The sequence below is a fragment of the Anneissia japonica genome, unplaced genomic scaffold (assembly GCF_011630105.1).
Source record: "Anneissia japonica isolate Jap-2015-1 unplaced genomic scaffold, ASM1163010v1 scaffold24_len2511860_cov200, whole genome shotgun sequence".
Classification (NCBI taxonomy): Eukaryota; Metazoa; Echinodermata; class Crinoidea; order Comatulida; family Comatulidae; genus Anneissia; species Anneissia japonica.
Window position 1 is genome coordinate 489626 of NW_022730786.1, and position 20612 is coordinate 510237.

The 20612-nt window shown below is 32.3% G+C and overlaps 1 long non-coding RNA gene across 1 annotated transcript; it reads left to right on the forward strand.

Annotated features, from left to right (window-relative positions):
* The first annotated feature begins 3791 nt into the window (after positions 1-3791).
* On the forward strand, positions 3792-20125 carry LOC117115119. The gene is made up of 3 exons (XR_004446490.1): positions 3792-4098; positions 5764-5823; positions 20006-20125. It is a non-coding gene; the product is annotated as an uncharacterized LOC117115119 (long non-coding RNA).
* Positions 20126-20612: the final 487 nt, after the last annotated feature.

Sequence of the window (20612 nt, forward strand, 5' to 3'; positions counted from 1 at the left end):
CAAATAGGGAATACATCTGCTACAAGATATCCAATCTTTTTATAGAAACGAATTCTGTATTTAATCACGATCACATAACAGCAGTCCGAGTTGAGGTATCATAATTTATGACACGGATTATTACTACAGGTAATTGGAATATACCATGAAAGGTCACATGATAGCTATGTTCAATATAAAGATATGCTACAGTAGAGTATAGTTATGCCCGTTTGCCGTACAGCCACATTATGTTAATGAGTCTCATTTTTTTACAGTTACTACTGAAAGCCTATCTGTTCATCATTGTACTTATCTAATAAGATATATATTTTTAATATCGTGTAGTGGATTTTAATTACATTATTATAAAACAAGCTTGCAGCCTAAATTTATTATTCTATGTTTAAGCAAAATTAATCTTATTTATACATAGGTTCTTATCTGAAACTTAATTCTGTAATTTATAAAGTAAAACAACAACGTTTTATTAATGATAATAATGGAAATTAATAATAATAATAATAAAAATTAATAATAATAATAATAATAATAATAATAATAATAATAATAATAATAATAATAAATGATAGTGGTATAAAATATAATATAATAATAATTATGATAATGATAACAAAGACAATACAATTTGAAAGACTTAATGTATTAATTTTTAATAGAATAAAGCATTGTTTTATATTAGGGGACAACAAAATTCTGATCTTTATAGATGGGCTTAAGAAGATAGTATATACAATATTGAAATAAAAAAAAGCACAAACTAAATATCTTAAAAATTATATATAATTTTATAAGTCTAAATTACTCATTTTACCCAAAGTTCAATTATTAAATATGAAATATTATAACTTTAAGTTGAGAAAAAAAAAACATTTAGACATCATCATCAAATTTAGATTGAGTGTAATATTAAAAGGAAATCTGCTATTGTTAAATCATGGACCTATAAACCTGCAACAGAATTACCATACACAGGTTTATTGTTTACATTGTATATACAGCACTGGAGCTTGAAAAGCGTGTGGCAAGGCTTTGTCTCTACTAGCTGAGTCATACATATTTCCTTAAGCGAATATAAATTTTAAAAAGTTATGAATGGAAATCATTGAACCAAGGAAATGGTATAGCCTCGGTTCTCTCAGAAAGGGAGAGTGCAGTGAATAATAATCAGGTCAACATAATACTGTACTGGCTAATTAAATTAATAATATTAACCGATTGATTACAATTTATTATTATCACTATCATTATCATTAAAATTATCATTACTGTTGCAGTATTATTATTATTATTATTATTATTCAACTGCTTCATTGATAATAATATTAACTGATTGATTACAATTTATTATTATTATTATTATTATTATTATTATTATTGTACAACTGCTTCATTGATAATAAGCCAAGCACGATTTGATGTAAACTTAATGCATGCTTTCTTCGATGTTATCAACATGACTTCGTCAAGTTATTATTGTTATAATTGTCAAAAAAAAAAATTGGCCAAATTGTTTGCAACTTATTATTATTATTATTATTATTATTATTATTATTATTATTATTATTTATGGCACACCTGTGAGAGCACAACTAGTTAATATTAGCATAACATTTAATAATAATAATAATAATAATAATGATAATAATAATAATAATAATAATAATAATAATAATAATAATAATAATAATAATAATAATAATAGGTAATATTTATTTGCCTTTTCTTCAAACACAACTATTATGCCAAGAAAAAAATGAATTCTCGTTCGAAATTGTTTGAAAAAACATTTTTTTGGGTAATTTCATATCAAGTCATTACGCTGGTAACACCAAATTTCCATAAAACAGGCAATATTTTGAAAATATGAATATTACCACTACTATTAATACCAGCAACTAAGGAAAGCAATGCTTGAAAGAAAATAAAGTACATATATTTATATAAATAAAAAGAAAATTAAGGCAGCAGTATATAGAAGGCAAGAAACTAATTAAATTTTTTTTCATTTGGACATTTAGTTGCTTATCAAATCAAATCAAACATTATTTTTCCATTAAACACAAGTAAAATGGAAATTCTTTTTCCACTGGCAAAAAAACATTAAACACTTAAAAATACTGCAAAATCAACATTTAAATATCATTGTAACATTACAAAACACCAAAAGAACCATGACAAAAATTCGGAAATGGGACGTTGCTTAAAATTTAAAACCCAATCATTACATTAGATTTATTATACCAAAAAGAACATGATGAATATGGTATTCCCACATTTTTTTCCATAATTTTAACTGAGCCCATTCATACTGCCTGTTTAAAATGTTAACATCCTTAAATCCCATTCGATTGCAGGATAGGCACAATAAAATTATAGGCTTATGTGGCATCCCTATCTATATTCTTTGGCTGCAAACATTAATCTACTCAATTGGAACAATAGAAATATACTATTGTATGCTAATAAAACAACCACAATGTGGAATACAATGCTCCTGGTGTTCAGAAACAGTGAATCACATGTATATACAAAGTAAACAAACATGCATATAAAATGTTTAAAACCACAAAGAGCATGGTTTCTATGCAAGCTAGTGGTAATGGTGTTCTATGATGCTTAACACTTGATCATCAGAAAGCACTTCACCAAAATGAATAAAAAAGAAAACCAACAAAAAATTTGAAAAATAAACTATACAAGTTAAGTAGGCCTAATGGATTGAGTGGTGATTCAACATTATGCTCTCTCCGCCCCACAAAATGAACAAGATACGGAAACACACAATCAGTTAATCATTATCTGCTGATGCTTTAATTATCTTATTAGTTGATAAACACCACTTAACTCAATTTATTAGAATATGAAAAATTGGTTTGGATACATCTTTCTAATAAAATATGTGATGTATAACTCGACCATTGCAATGTCTTACAAACCATGGCTTGTCTTTTACAAAACATGATTTTTCATTTACAAAGCATGATTTGTCTTTTTATTGAAGATTGTCTTTTACAAATCATGGTTTCGGTGTCGTATCTAGAGTCTTGAAGGGAGGTGTTGATGTGATGGGTGGGGGAGGGGCGTGAAGGTGAACGGGACTCGATGATCAGTCGAGGGGGCTACTCGTAAAACAAGGTGATTTTAGGTGCTTTTTAACAACTTGACTGTGACTTTTAGCAGGCGCTAGTATTTTTTGGATGAGCGTGCACCCTCCACCCCCCGATACACCATGGTTTTTTTACAAACCAGGGTTTGTCTTTTACAAACCCAGCATGGTTTGTCTTTACAAACCACCATGGTTTGTTTACAATGAGTAGTGTGTTGGACGGCACAGTATACAAAGTTGGAATGCCATTCTATTGGATTGCAGCCATTTCTTCCCAAGACTTTTCTCAACAGAGCCCCAGCCTCCCGCCATCCCCTTCCCCCTCCCCTCCACCTTCCAGCTCCCCCACTGCTTCCCCCACACCCCACTGGCGCCGCATCTACTGTGGGTGTCCCGGCGGCGTATCTAGAAGTCTTGAAGTGGGGGTGGGGGCGCGAAAGTGAAGGGTATACTTGGCTGTGATTTTGATTTTTTTGGGAAACAGTTGGGGGGGGGGCCGCGGGGGCGCCCTTACACCCGCACTTACACCTACTAAAATACCTCACAGAATGGGATATTATTGTATAGAAAAATTAAGATCAAAATATAAAATAAAAAAAAAAAAAACACTATAAATTAATGTTTTTTGACTGCATGAGCCACAACAAAATTATGATTTTTCCATCAGTTTTCAGTCACCGCGCGTACGAATTGACACACCTGGTCAGAAAGTATCGCCTGACTGACAAGATCATGGACTCGTTATCAAAATGTGAGTAGTCCTATGTCAAGGTTGTTTACGTTGTCTTTAAATTGATTATCTTGAAAGATATATCTGCAGTATCACGAAAGAATCAGAAGAAAAAGAATACAAATTCCTTCTGGTTGTGTTAGGCCAAACAGGGAGCCAAGGTGGGATACTCTTCCACCTGCACGGGCCTGAATTGCCAATCGGACTAGGTACAGTACGGCTGTTTTCCACACTGAGTCTACCTAGCCATTGAAGAAAAGTAAGTGATTTATCTGTCCCGGTTCTATAACACTATAACAACTCCCTGTATACCTATACAACGAATCTTAACCTACAAGAATACTATAGTGAAAAATGAATTAATGACAAATAAAAATTGTTACAATACATGCAAAACAATGACCCCATTTGCTTGTGTAGAAGAAATATATTTTATTAATTTCATGCTCATAGGGGCCAGATATTTTGTAATTTGATGTTTATATCTTCATACCATTAATAATAAAAATAAGTTATTTCTCTTCTCATCCACACTAGCTCCCACATCCCCCTCCCATCTATTACTCGACTGTAATCAGTGGCGGATCCAGGAAAATGGAATAGAGGGGGCCCAGAGAGAGACTTTGACAGATGAAGGGTATACTAACTCAGCCCCACCAAGATATTTAAAAAAAAAGTTGTTCATTCTGTATTACTTTAGTCGGAAATAAATGTGTTATCAATCAATCAATCAATCAATCTCTTTCTTTTCCATCCCTTTCGGTTCCTTTCTATTATTTTCTTTTGCTTGCTTTTCTTTTCATTTCTTTCTATTCTCTACTTCTCCTTTTCTGTTTTCATTTCTCTTCCGTTCTTTTCTTTTCCTATCTGTTTTATTCTTTTCTCTTGTCTTCTAAAAATATAACATCATGATAAGAGCCTCCTTAATGTTATAATTAGAATACTTGTAATTCTACATTACAAGATCTCCTAACAGATAGGCTTAGCAGAAGCCTCCAAGGTCCTGAATTTTTATGAATAGCTGTTTAGTGGGAAACTACCATGTTCCGTTATAATCAGTGAACGGAAATGGGCCAGTTGTTAACAGAAACCAACACAGGAAGTGGAGAGTTTCATAACAATGGTCCAAGCTAGAAGATGCTAAATTTCGATAATAATAGCTTCCATTAGCCAGATTTAATGTACAGTATTTTTTTTTTTTACCACTTACTACTTTTAACGTCTTACATATGTATAATATAAATCGCATTTTGAATTAAATAGACTAAAATATAAATTTATACGGGCTTAGAGAATGGAGGTATATTTAGTCCAGAGAAAAAATCTTTGATTTGGACATCTGCTTAAAATCTAAGGTTCAAAGCTTTTTTTTTCGTTTATCGATTTTCATAATTTCTTGTTCCCTTCTGGTCGTACATCAATATATGTCTGTCCTCTTCCTCTTTTTTTAATTCCATTCTGCTTTTATATGACCTTTCTTAATTATCTCCTCTGACAGTGTGTTCAATTATGGAGGCACATAGTAAAGTCCATTGCATGTCTGTTCCTTCGATCACATTCCTATATAACCATTTTTCTCTTTATAATACAGTTAGTCCAGAGGAGCTTAAAGAACTTGTCAAATATGCCAAGTCCCTATTAACCACGACTCATTACTGCAGATTTCTTCAAATAGTGTCTCCATTCAGACAAGTTATAGCCCTTTTCAATGTTTATCCATGGACTTATTATAGGTCCATGGTTTATCCTAGAAACAGTACTCATTACAGCACTTATTAAATCTTCACATTGCATTTCTATCAAAGAAGTTTATAGAGCAACAAATTTTTTAATTTATTTTTGGGTTAACTGGAAGGTTAATCCTCTTTATGGTTCAAATGAAAAATAAATGAAAAATCGATTAACTTAATTTTTTTTTTTTCAGGAGCACTGACTAATGATTGACATGTGAGCATTGCTGGTCCCTGGAGGGAGCGTCTCCAAGGTTAGTACAATTCACTTAACTTTAGCTGCCCATTCATATCAATTCAGTTCTGATTTTTTATGGAATAGAAATGAAACCTGTAAACCACTTTGATTTTCCTAAATACATCACCTTCTGAAAAGATTGTGCAGGGCAGTTGTAAAAGCCATTACATAAAGTGAGATCAAAGGCAACCGACCCCTTCGTTCTGTATCTCTGTGCAGACGCCTGTTGGCAATTCTCTGCTTATTGAATAGTGAAAGCGAAGGTCATAGAAGTTAACATCCCGTATAAGATTATTTAATATTAAATATACAGTGATATTTTTCTGCATTTGCATTTTCACTATGTAATTCCTAATGTTTTACTATTACTATGTTTGCAAGGAAGGTTGTATTTCAATCATATTTTATTTACATATCATATACTGAGAAAAAATCCAAGAGTGAATGTTGCAGTGCTATGGTTGAAACAATATCCATTAACCCTTATTGGATAACACTATATAATCAATCCAGTGCAGGTTTGTTATTTTAATTTTAATGCACTCAGTGATAGGGTATCGCGGTACTGTGATAACATTATAAATTTGACACTTGCATGAAAACAATTTCAAATTATCTGATATATATTAAGACATGTTAAATAGAGAAAGTTGATTTCAAATTTAGAAATATGAAAACACTTTAGTTGAGTAAAAAATTGTGTTATTTTAAGAAAAACATTGAATGTTGAGTTAATACCTCAAGCCTGGCGCACACTGCCGCTTGTATGACCGTTGTACGATTAATCCGACTCCGTTCCCTGTGAGCATTGGATGAAGTGGCGCCCTCTGCTGATTGTCGGTGACAGTCTGGATCATCAATAAAACATGATCCATTGCGCGCGCGTTGTGACGTTGCGTTCTACATAGAATCATGTCATTTTAAGGCCCAAGGACTTTTGCAAAAGGTATAGTGTTAGTGTTTTTCTTTATTTGCTAGGAAAATTTTTTCATTTAATTTTCAAATAAAATGTAATTCATTTAAAAAGTTTGCATTTTGATATCTATATTCATTTGGCGAGAACCATGTATACAATACATTTCTTATATTTAATTAAATAAAGGCAATAAATTCTACTCTGTTATATTCTACCTATATTATTAGACAACTTTGTACAACTAGAATATGTACTGATTATAAAATATTTAAAATTATAAGCCTATTTTAAATTTATATTCTAATTTTTGTTATTAAATGAATATCCTGGGAATCTATCCTCAGTACAACAGAGAATATAAAAGAAATATGTACCATCATCCTCATATCACTTTACCAACACCACCCACACACAATGGCATATGTAGGGATGCACGGGAGCATATGCCCCTCCCTCCAAAAAATTCCCACTGCATTCACCCCTCCTAAAAATAATAACGGTAGTTAAAAATCACCTCAAATCACCCTGCTTTGCAAGCTAACGCCCCATACCTAATCATCGAGTCCCCACTTCACCTTTGCACCCCATCAGTCCGTCCCCCCTCCCCTTTCACATTTCAAGGCTCCTGGATATGCCACTGCCTACATATCATCCCATCTCTGTAATACAAGTCGCCAACCAATTCTAGTATGCATTGTAACATGATCATTTTCTATTCACATTTTATATCGATCCATTCTGCCTCAATAATTCTAAAAATCCAACAGCTTATCAGTAACATGGACATGTGATATCGTGGATTTTAGCATGTGATTTGCAAGCGATTTCTAGTGATTATACTACATGCAGATAGTAAAGCTCCTTGTGCACTATAAATAGACTACATAGATAATTACTCTTTGTCATCCATCAGCCTCCTCATCATTACGTTTTAACAAATGAACGATGAATTTCCATTACAAATGTTTACACTGCAGTCTCTAAGTATATTCTCTGAGGTTTTTTGTAATCTCGATCGTTACAACTGTTAAATGCATTAATTTTTTTGTGGTATTATTGGATTTTTATTACTTCCTATTCAAAATAGAAACGGAATAGATTTTTGTTGGCCTACTTGGGATGTTTTTACCAGGTATTTCAAATATAAAAATCATTATTATAATATTATTTTTGGACCGGAATTTAAGAGAGGGTTGCAGTTCTCCAAAGGAAATAACTACTGTAAAAGTTGTATCTCTGAAAATATTAAATCATAAATTATTATTGGAATATTCATCTGCGAAACCATATTTCAGACGTATTTAGTCTTATTGTTTTCCTTCCTGGGCCTATTCCATATTTCCCATATTTGTAAGATTATTAATCATGTTTAGTACACTTTTTCAACTCGTATACTGTAGATACCGGATAGCGTATTCCTCTGCTAACACTTTATTAATGTGATTTTTCATTGTCTGTGACCTTGCAATTGATCTTTCACCTTTTCACCCCAAAGTTTGATCGCTTCATAGAATGAGTTATGCTTCTCTTGATGGCTTAGGAGATGCATTGTTTTTAGTGGAGAAATATTTTGCCATTTGTAGGACTTGAACCCAGGAACTAGGATTAAAAGGGGGAACTACACCAAACTACAGAACCACCGATAGGAGTATTAAATTGAGGCGGAGGAGATTTGAAGAGGGGTCAAGGTCATAATGTCACTAATTTATTATTAATAATTCAATTTATAGTTAATAACCAAGCATTTTTAATGCACAATCTAGCTGGTGAACTACTAAAGTGCAAATAATTATAAACACCAATTATGGAACTGCCATGAATTGTGTGCCACCTCCTCCGGTTTGTGGGAAAGTATTTCTAGACCTTTGACTAATTAATTTAATACCAGACTATTTAAATCAATCAATCTTATTCTACCAGGTACAGTACCGGATCCAGGGAAGTGGGGGGTTGGGGACGAGAATAGTTTTAGTGTGTCCCATGCAAGATTAAAATATTATCTAACCAAATGTGAAATTATTTAGCAAAGGAATTAAAATTGTGGCTAGAAACCCACTGCAACCCCCACAATAGGTAGGGGAATGCCTCTCTAACTTTTTCCCTTGTACCACAGGTCCCACCTCCTCCCCCTCGGAACATATGACCTTGTTTGCAACTCATGCAAACCCAATGGGAACAGTGTGGCTTGGTTATATCTTACTGAGCATAATTATGTTAATACCATGTGTATTGCTGAAACTTGTTCACAGAATTTGTCTGTGATTAGAATAACTACCTTATGTATGGGTAAAAATCTTACTATCTTAAAACCAACTGAGTACTTATGTAAATCAATGTACGAACAGCGGTAAAATTTGGCAGTGGTAACATTAGCCTTTTTTGTCTTGATTAATTAAATGTGAACCCAGACTCCAAAAATCTGTTATTTTGCTTTCTTTATAAAAATAGTTTAAATGCACTTTAAAAAGCGTGATCATAGAATAAATACTCTTCCTTGATTGGTAAGCATAAATTTAGAAATAAAATGTACATTTTACAAGTCAATTACAGTCTAATTACCATTCCATGATTGCTATATCTCTTTTTATTTTAGCTCTTACAGCAGTAAATGAACATTGGATATGATGCCAGTTTATGGAGTTAGTGTCTTCTGTCTCCCATTTGCTACTTTATTGTTCTTTAAAATAACAGATTGGTCTGACCTACTCAAATCGTTATGTATATCTTTATATGGCTGTATTTTGACTTTCCCACCAATAAATCAGATCTGACTCTGCGAATGTCGCCTATGTGATTTACCGGTTGTAATGTTCGTTTTATACGACTGCTTTTTATGTCCGTATTTAAAAAAATTCATTCTTTTTCATTTTCAATGAAAGGTGAATCTTCAATATCGCTGTCAGTTTTGACATTTCACAGAATGAACAATGCAATTAGTAGACTATATTCTAATAAATCATTCTTTTTTTTAAAATGAGCATTTTACCGGTATGTTTTGTTTTTTTATTTCATTCCAGTCTGAATATTTACTAACGATCAGAATATATACGATCGTAAGGAAATTTTCACTGGTAATGCTATAGGCACTACTAAACTTCGATGAGTCTCAGTATAGAGTTGTTTTAACGTAATGTAATGTGAAGTGATCTCGTGGTTGGATATATATAGCGCTTTATAAAGAAATCTCAAAGTGCTCGAGGTGTGGACTAGTTCATACAGTAACTTTCTTCTCCCCTAAGGGTCTCTTTGTGTCTGAGCTACCTGGTAAACCGGTACCAGCTATCTCTGGTCTGTCTACAACACGGGCTGTATGAACCAGTACACCAGGTTAACCCCCTACTCATCTCGAAAGATGTACTGGGTTCTTTATAGTGCACACCAGATTTATGTACACTGGCCTTATCCTAGAAGGTGGTTTCACCACCAGAACCATAGGCGAGCGTTCCGTTCGATCCAGCACAGATACTGTGGCTGAAGGTTGCAGCGCTCCTGCCTTAACCGCTCTACCATCCAACTCAAAGTTTAGAGGTGATTTTTAAGGACCCAGGGGATTGATTACAAGCACATTCAACCATCACTCAGATATAAGATGATGAGGATTGAGTGGGAGGAGATGGGGAAAAGGGATTATTTCTACTTATTTATTCATTTCTCCACCCCAAGTTCAACCCTGCACTATGTAGTATAAGCCCCTTGTTAGAATGAAAGCGTTGTTGTTTGTGTTGATCCCCAAACATCATTGCGTCTTTAAGCATGTTTTTATAAACTGGAAGCAATCTTGGCATCGTGCCAAGAACAAATTGCTGCACATATTACAAGTAACATATTATCGCTTTGATAAACCCTCGTATTCACGCATAAATTGCTGTTATGTGAATCGTCATGTAAAGAAAAAAATTGCTCTCATCTAAATCATGATCATAATCCGAAAATTGCTCGTACATGAATCATAATCAAATATGAAATTTGCTTTCATCTGAATTACGTTCCTAGAAAAAGTGCTTTTATCTAATCTTCTAGATAAAATTCTTTTAGTCTGAATTTTAATGATGCTATTATTAAACATTTGAATCATTATCAATGATTATTATCTTGAGGAAAATGTTTTTAATCCTAATCATTATCATAATCTAGTAAAAAGAAAATCAAATTATCATCATAATCTGGACTTAAAAAATCCTAGAATATGAAGCAATTTTTTGCATGTTTTGATTATAGTTTTAGCAATATTATATATTGTTTTATATATGGTTTAATTGTATTGTTTTTATATTAACTATGTTCTAACTTATATCCATATTTTCAAAGTCAAACTGAATAAATTCAAATCAACAGAAATCTCCAAAAAATACATTTCTAGGCCTTTTTATCTGGTAGGACATGGATGATCATGTTTTTTGACATGGCTAGTCAATTTTTAATATGTTAGCTGTGAGAGCTACAGAATGCTATATATAGAATCTCTTGGTCAATATAGGATATGCCTCATCTATATAGCAGATTGTCTTCTGGTTTGATCATTCCAACAATAGACATAATCAACGATTACAGTCACATGACCTATAGCTTGTACAATATTTTAAACAGACGCGGTGACGCTCAATATTATAAGAAAATGCATGGATTCTTTGGAGTGTTCTGCTGTCAGGCAGCATAATACATGTTGAATAATGTTGGTTGGAACGTTAGTACACTAATCAAAATCACTTGGAATTTGAACCTGGAAACATTTTTAAAATGAATTGCTAATGCTCCGAAAGATATTACTGTCCTCAAATCTTAAGGTTTTCAAGAAGAGTGGATGCCATGTGGTCAGATTAGGCTACGATTGTCTTTAATCCGACTCATGCGAGAAAGATTCTAGGCTAGCTGTAGGCTCATGAAGGATTGCATCATGGAGCTATATATAGCTTTTTGATTATAATACATGTCTGTAATGCACATAGTGAATGTTTAAAATACTGTTTTGAACACTGTTTGTCCTTTGCAATATTTTTCACATTGTCATTGCAGCATTGTTTTAAAATCATAACATTTCCTCTTTCTATGCTTTATTTACACTTATTGCATGACCGCTACTAATTTATGGTTGTCGCTTGTGTTTATTTCTCTTACAATAATATTTCAATGTGTTTTGTACATTGCAATTGTTGTACGTACACGGCGTACAGGGTGCATATTGTTTAAAGGTATACCAAGTATTTCTACAGAACCAAAATCCAACACTTGATTAAGCATATCTTATTTCTGAAGCAAATCATACTTAATCAACCATGATGTACTACTTTGCCTCAGGCTGAAAATCCAATTTGTGGATAAAGGCAAGAAACTCCCAATATCATCATAAACATATAGTGTCGGCCATCATAGGTGTGATATTCATACATATTTGCTCGAAGTCAGCTTATGTATGGTATTACTCGCAATCGGCTTATGTATTATATCCAATGCACAGCTCTATTGTGCGGTATCTGTATGTGTTTACAATCTAATCATAGAGTTGTCTTTCCGCAGATAATTTCATGTTCAATATTTTCACTGTCTATTGCATGCTGCTGTCTTCCTGTGATTTGATTGGCTGCATCTCAGCAGTACTACTTTAGTGATCTGAGATGCAATCGCAATTATAGTATGTTTGAAAATGTCAATTTCTTCACTATGTGGTTTTTTTTTTTTTTTAGCTTGTTCTTAATGTCCTCATGAAACCAACTTCGTTTTATAGCAATATCTATAATCCCGGAAAAATGTCTTTTTTTTTGGCAAGTGGTTGCCAGGATGTTATTTCATTCATGTCCAGATCAAGCCATGGATTGTCTTAAGATTACTTTTCTGACTGACCATGATTAAATGAACAAATACATTTGACAGAAGATGATAAAGCAATTTAATTTAATTTTCATACTGTTTTTAGGCATGGCCAGGGCGAAAGGTTGCCATTAGTGAATTACACAAATCTCTTAATGTTGTACTAGGTAATTCTTGGCTAAAAAAAAAACACAATTTACTGACAGTGAATAAGCAGAATAAATGTAACACATCAGGGGACAATCCTGAGTATACTCTTTAAATTAACTTCTCACATAGAGGAAAGCGAATTTCTTCGTTGAATGGACAGTAAAAGTCATCTTATCTTCGTGCCATTGTACAAACGTAATCAATGGCTTAATGTTCAATCCGAAGAATGAGGAAATGAGAGTTTAGTGTTGTACTTACGAGCAGAATAGCTTCATCCAGGTTTGGAACTATTATCCTAATGTTAGTCTACTTCACTCATTTTTTTCTTGATTCTAAAATATTGACTAAAGTAGTTTCAAGGAGTTGGGGGGATTCTAGCTGGCCCCAGCCTCCCTAAATCTTGAATGGGGGAAGAGAAAATTATGAGCTAGTCCACACCTCGAGCGCTTTAAGACTGTGGTATATAGCACTATGTAAATCAAACTACATTACATTACATTGTCTGGTAGTGCCATTTCTAGCAATCTAAAGATAATAATAATAATAATAATAATAATATTAATAATAATGTTGTATTTATATAACATATTGCACATTGCCCCTATGCGCTTTACATATAAATAATATAGGCCAACCGACAAAAAACACCCCTCTGCTCAAACTATTGAGGGGCTGAGTTGGTCTAGGCCCTTGATCTGTAAAAGTCCTTGGTTGGGGCCCCTTCAGTTTTATAATATGTGAAGATCTTTGTGAAAAAGATTTTTCCAGTTCACATGTAGAAGTGTTTTAATGAAGAACTGCCAGTTGAATATAACATCAAAAACTGGCATCTATCTGTAAACATTTTTTATTTCAATTAATTTCAATTGATGATTAAGTATTGGTTGTTCTGAGAAAAAATGATGACAAAATAAAAGATGAATCAAAGTGGTTTTTTCACCTTAGAATGCCTTTAAAGTGCTTGTAACTCATCCTGTCTATTTTATGTCAGATATATCATCAATTATTTGAAAACATTGATTGAAATTCATTTCCATATTGACTAATTTTTTGTGTTTATATTTGCCAAAGTTCAGGTAAGAATAGATTTATCAAAATGTATACATTCTGATATAATGTAAAAAGTAATATCTGAAGCCCTGTCCAGATTATCAAATTTTATTTGGCAAAGATATGTGACATGCTCAAATATGGTCAGGATGACATCACATCATGACCATATATAGACACATCATGACTATATATGGCCATACAGTGTGCGACTGTTCCGTGGCAAAGCAACGTAACTTGAAATGTTCACTTTTGGAGAAAAATAGAATTAAAGTTTACAGGTTCGAAACTTTCCAATAGATTGTTGTACCCTTTTGAAATTTTGCAGGATTGTATATTTATAGACATTGTGATTATATGTGAAATTTTAATTACAACCGTTTGTTTGTTGCAAAGTTATTAGCGATACAATAATTACAGATAAGTTGTTTTGTCAGGCTCAGCATTGTTGCAAGTAAGACATATTTTTGGAATTTATCATGTTTGGGGCAATCATATGCATTACCTACAGTAATTTGTTCATAAGTCGCTGTTAAGATTATTGATATAAAAACACCAATAACCATTTGATTTTGCCTTACCAAACTCCATCAGCTCAAGAACATTTTGAATACCATTCCGAGGCAAAACAACGTATCTTTATCGTAGATAGGCTGTTTTGCCCCGTAATCTTGTAGTTAAATTGTTTTGCCACGGAAAACCACTAGATTTTAAGTTTTGTGCTTAAAGATAGGTGGTTCTATATCCGAAATGAGTCATTATTGAGACCTGACATTTTAACAGGTAATTCAGACGTGTTTAATATACTCCCATATAATGTTGTCTCAAAATCGACAAAAATGTCAGTTATGTTGTTTTGCCTCGGGACGGCCGTGTGGACAAAGGTTAACAATTGCCACTGTAGATCTCCAACTGTGGACAACAACAAATTAAATTCTCATCCAATATGACTCGTCATTACAGGCTGGGGAATTGATGCTTTGGTATTGCCAGTAAGAGTGTAGGAAATTTTAGACAGTCATGGACCACAGATGCCACTTAACTATTATCATTGCAGTTTCTTAATATTATGTATGGTACACTTTTTTTTAAATATAAGAACCAGTAAAATTTTGCCCAGACTCGGTGTTCTTATTTATTTGCGAATTTCTGGCTCAAAATGTTCTTATTTTGTTCTTATACTTACGCACTTTTTAAACAGAGAGAATTATTATATTACAGTAGTATATTACTGTACTATATTATAGAGGGTATTACACAGTCACACCTACTGCAAGTAAGGTACAGATAAGATTTGTTGATTTTCTATTTTTTTTTTTTAAATAAAAACCTTATTTCACATTTTACCTCAGCCTCAATTTGTTCTTATTTTGTTCTTAATTAAGCAATTTCAGCCTCAGTGTACTTATAAAATGTGTTCTAAAAAAAATAAAAGTGTAAAAGCATAATTTATATATTTTTTTAAACTCTAAATTCTTGTAAGGGGATTCAACTCCTTTACCACTGTCTGGAGTTGTCTTTTTACCCCGGATCAATCATGAGCCGGAGGTCCTGTAAGGCCCCATCAGCAGAGTTGAATTGTTTTTATTCATGGGCCAGACTCCATGTAGAAACATGGACCTATTAATAGGTCCATGGTAGAAATATTTACAATATTAAGGGCTCATTTTTACAGTATAGTACATTACTGGAGTTGTGGCATAACCATACTGGTACACCATTGCACCATTGCTTTGATTCCCTTAAATGGCCACCACATAATTGTGGGCTCAAACATGAGTGCAGTACTTTGTTAAACCTGTGTCTCTGTTGGATTGTGGGTGTATGATAAACATGATTTACACTTTGTGGTTTTGAGTACATTACAATACATGAACTTTGCTATATATAGTACATAATGCTATTCAATATGAAGAATACGTATCCTCATAAAGTATATTTTTACTCAGTCTTCTTTTTTGTCTAGTGAGCAGGCCTGTAAGTACTAGCTATTTAAAAGGCCATGTTGCCTTGTATGTTTGTTAAAGAAACCAAAGGCAATAAAAGCAAACATGTTCATTTGAATTGCTAGCCAAAATTTATAAGTCTTGTTTATCCATTGGTGAGGTCGTAAATCACTGGAAAGGAAGTTTAAACAAGTCATTATCAAGTGCAGGGAATTCAAACGAGTGGTGAGCAAGTTATTTAACAGGAAAAAGGATAGTCCCTCTTTATCGTGGTTCATGCTGTGAGGCTGCTGCCTCCTGTGAGATTAGAATTATCCGTGATATTCTGCACGGAGTCCACGCTTTCCTCTGTTGCTATACCTTTTCCTGTTGAGTTAATCCGTGAATCAAAAAGGGAAAAAAGTGCAGATCTCATAATAGAGACTGGAAAAAAGCTCTATTATTGTGAAGGAATTTTTATTCTTTGCTTTTAATACTGGTCTGAATGAACGTGGATTTGTATTGTCATGTTTATTAATTTGAATGGAGCGGAGAAGTGTAGATTGGCGTCCAACCTATTTTTGTCTACATCACATGTTGGTGTTTTCGCTGTTAAAATTAAAAGAATAAAAGAAACATAACAGAAAATAATTCCTTCAATTCCTATTGTCAATCCTGTGACCAAATTTTCAGGTCCTAAATGGTGGTCTCGAATTGGAGGGCAAATTGTATGCAAAACAAAAATATACCAAACTGTACTACAATAAAAGTTAATTGCATATTTCATCATCTCTATCCATAGTAAATTTTGTCACATTATTTATACTGTAGTCAGCTTATTTTATTTTTCCAGACACAGCATGAATGTATTTATTTATTATTCTATTTGTAATATAAAATAAAGGAAACATTTAATGGCCTACAGTAGATCACGAATCAGGATGTAGCAACACACAAGGCAAACTCAAAATCAACCACAAATTCATTCATTCGATTTTATAGGTTTATCATTAAAGACAGTACAAAATCTATTTATACATGGAGGTCAGTTTCCAATAAGGCCCTATAAAAAAAAGTTATTAATTTATCACCCTATCAAGGCTGAAAAAGTGTTGAGGGAGGGAGGTTTTTTTTAAAAAATTTTTTTATATTGCTAAAGCCAAATATCACCCTTGGGTTGTTTGCTGGTGAATTGATATTTAAAGTAAAACATGATTGAGATAATACAGACAATATCTCCTAACTATTTAATTAAAAAAATTAAGAAAAAAAAAAGAAATAAAAATATTAATTTAAAAAAAAAATTTTTTTTCAATTTTTTTTTTCTGTAGTACCATAGAAGACATACACATGAGGGTGATAAACTAATAAGTTTGTTGTGCCTAAGTATTTCATTTTTCATAAAAAAAAACATTTTTTCAAAGTTTTTTTTTCTTCAGTACCATAGAATGCATGCACACGAGGGTGATAAACTAATATGTTGTATTATTGTGCCTAAAGTCAGGGACATTTTCTTATTCAATTCAGAATCAAAGAACCATCTTGCCTTCCCTTCAGGTTATTTCAAAAATGTCCTCCATTCAGTTGATAAATTGTATTTTTGGCATTGCCTCTTTTTTATTTGTAATTTTTTCTGTGTCTCATAAGGTATTTTAAAAGCTGAGGGCTTCTTGATTGTCAACTCACTAAACAACATTTTAATGAATAAATAAAATAAATACATGTATCTTCAGATAAATCTGGTATTAAATCTTTTTTATGTTATATATAATTTTTGATTATTTGATCACAGTATGTTTTATCTGGTATTTCCATATAAAATAAACAAAATTATTGGGTTTCACTTTCCATGAACTATATTGTATTTTGTGAACATTTTGATGGACGGTGTCAAACAAATCAATGGCAAGTGAAACTAATGTATCCATACACAGGTCAATTAAAATATTTTAAGAATTGTAAATTCTCTGTAACGTACACAAGTATTTCAATGAATCACGTAATATTTCCACTTGTGCTATAACAGCCTGTGATAAAACAAACACCGAATTCTACCCTTATAAAAAATTCTCCTTGATTTGTTTATATAACTGGATGTATGATTAGTTGATTGGCGGTAAGCCAAGACTACTCAAAGGAAAAAAAGCTGCGAAAAGTCAACTCGGAAAAGGAAGCACAGAATTCCGAAAGCACTGTAAATAATGACCAGGTATATATGCCGTGAAATTTCTACTTTGCTTCAGCAAACAACTCAGATTGATGACCCAGAAAAGGTAAAACCAGTTTGAGCAGTGTCTTTTGTATTACAAGGTTAAGGGCCTGGGTTGAAAAGCCACAGGACTGGATCCAATTATAAAAAAAATGTTGCTAGAAATTCTATGGTTAATCCTAGATTTCAGGTCATTTGACGCTACTATCCTAGTATGGGATGTCATTTTAATACCTTCTGAGCATACAGGTCACTGACTCCTCTCGTCAGCAGCTGGATAACACAGGTTCTTACAGTAGGTCGTAACCCTAAAAGGTTCTCTGAGGCTCTAGTGGATTTAGGGATTATAAGAAAATAGTGTTTCCATAGAAACTTGTCAATTTCAGGCTGGAATGTTTGACGATGTCTGGGTTTTCAAACTAAGAAAACAAACTGTACTCTAAATTTCATAGTAACTTTTTTCCAGATAACCATAATTAAAGCAACGATTAAATTAGATAAGTCAGGAGAGGCTACTTGTAAAATATCATTTGAATTTTTAAAATTTATTTATTTGTTTGTTAAATAGGTGTTAATCACGTGACTGTTTAATCCCACTTCATGTCACCTACATTTGGTTTTCTATCATATGTTTATTTTTTGTTCACTTGATCTTGAAAATGCGTCCATGGTGGACACGAAACTTTTTGTCAGTGAATTTTGTGTTAAAGTTGTATATTAAACGTCTGTTGATTTGTAAATAAAGTGTTTTGATTTGTTTCCAGCACCAGATTGTATTGGTATACTATATATAGCAAAATAATGTAATGCTTGACTGGGATGGGGATAAATCAAATTAAAAAAAAAAAAAATGCCTCCAAGAAAGTGGATTGTGCCTCTGAATACTGGCGTGATGTATAATAAAAATAGTAGTTTTCAATTTTGATGAGCATGCTGGTACAAGTGTATAGTCAATGTCATGTTTTTGTTGCGCTAATAAATGCTAATTTATTGTGTTTTCACTTGTCAACGCTGTTAACGACTTCCTTATCTGTACTTACAAAATATTGTTTTTACATTTATCACAACCGGAAGTTTACAAATATGGTAGTTATTGATTGTTTGTTATTGGATTGTAATTTAAGCTGCATTGATCAACTGTTACAAAACTGTTTTTTAGTATACTGTAATAAAATATCAAAATTTTATTTATTTCAACTTTATTAAGCTCTGTCTAGATTTTCAAATTTCTTTGATAAAAAGCTTTTGTATGCCCATATATAGTCATGACGTACCTATATATGGTCATGATGTGATGTCATCATGACCATATTTAGGCATGTCACATGTTTTGATAGTTTGGATAGGCTTTAGACTCTTTTGGTTTATATAAAACATATAATGACACAAAAAAAAGCAATACAGGATGTGGATAGCATTTGCAGAGCATACTCAATTTGAAAACCATTCAAACTCCTTACATAGTCCAATAGGCTGTATATAAAATATATGTTGTAAAAAAAAAGATATTTGACCTAGAGAACCCTTTAAGGCACAGTCTCGAAGAACACATACCAGTATTAAAACATAAATAAAATAAAACTGCTTTTATCATAAACATAACTGATGGTTGAGAAACCTGAATTATAAATTATAAGTACCCATTTTCACTACATTTGAACGAAAAACCAAACCTACAATTAAATATAGAAAGAGGTATTAAAAGTTCAAGCAAATAATATTGTTCATTTTGTAAGGTGCACATAATAGGTAGATAGAAATTTGTCTTTATTCTGGTTACTTAATGACATTGCTCTTTCTTAAGGTCCATTTAACAGTTAAAACATGTTTAAAATATTAAATAATAAAGAAATTATATACAAAAACTTAAGAAAATTGGTATATACAATAAGCAAGAAGAATAAAGAATGAATGCAAAGTTAAAATATTAATATCCATCTCCACTTGCCCTTTCGAAATTTTTACATTTTTATTGATTTTTTAATTGATTACTACAAGATATATTTATTTGTCAACAAATAATGCAAAATATAAAAAAATATAGGAAGGATGATGAATAGGAAAGATGCTTAGACTGGCTGAAATATTTTCCGAAAATAAACAATAATCATCAATATTTAATTATTGTATTACATTTTTGTAGCAAATTTTGGACACTATTCATCAGAGGTCAAGGTGTCAAGCCTACACGGTTTGTAATTCAACATCGAATTCTGGCATATTTCTGGATAAATACAATTCAGAGGTTGAGTATAATTGAAGGTAACATGGTATAGGCCTATATCTGTCTCTTATACACATCTAGATGTGTATAAGAGACAGCTTTTGGAACACAAATTTATTAAGCGATAAAAAAAAACAAATGGATATTTCGATAGCTCCTGCCATCTTTATCAACGTATATATATATATATATACATTTATATGTATAATCCATTAAATGCTTTATTTTAATACTAGGCAATTTTGTTATTACAGTAATGTGGTTGGTTGTTGATTGATAAGATTTTTTCCCATTCCAATTTTCAAATGAAAGTTAAATAATAAGTATGAAGAGTGATTTAATGTTGAATTTTGTTGTTTAAGTTTATTAACTAAAAGCATTTTGATAGGATCAGTAAGTCTGATTATATTTAATTTGAATTTATTTGGTTCCAATATACATACAATAACAGAAAAAATACAATCATAAAAGCTCAGGAACAAGAAATATATTAACACAGTGATTGTTATTGAATTCTGTTGATTGA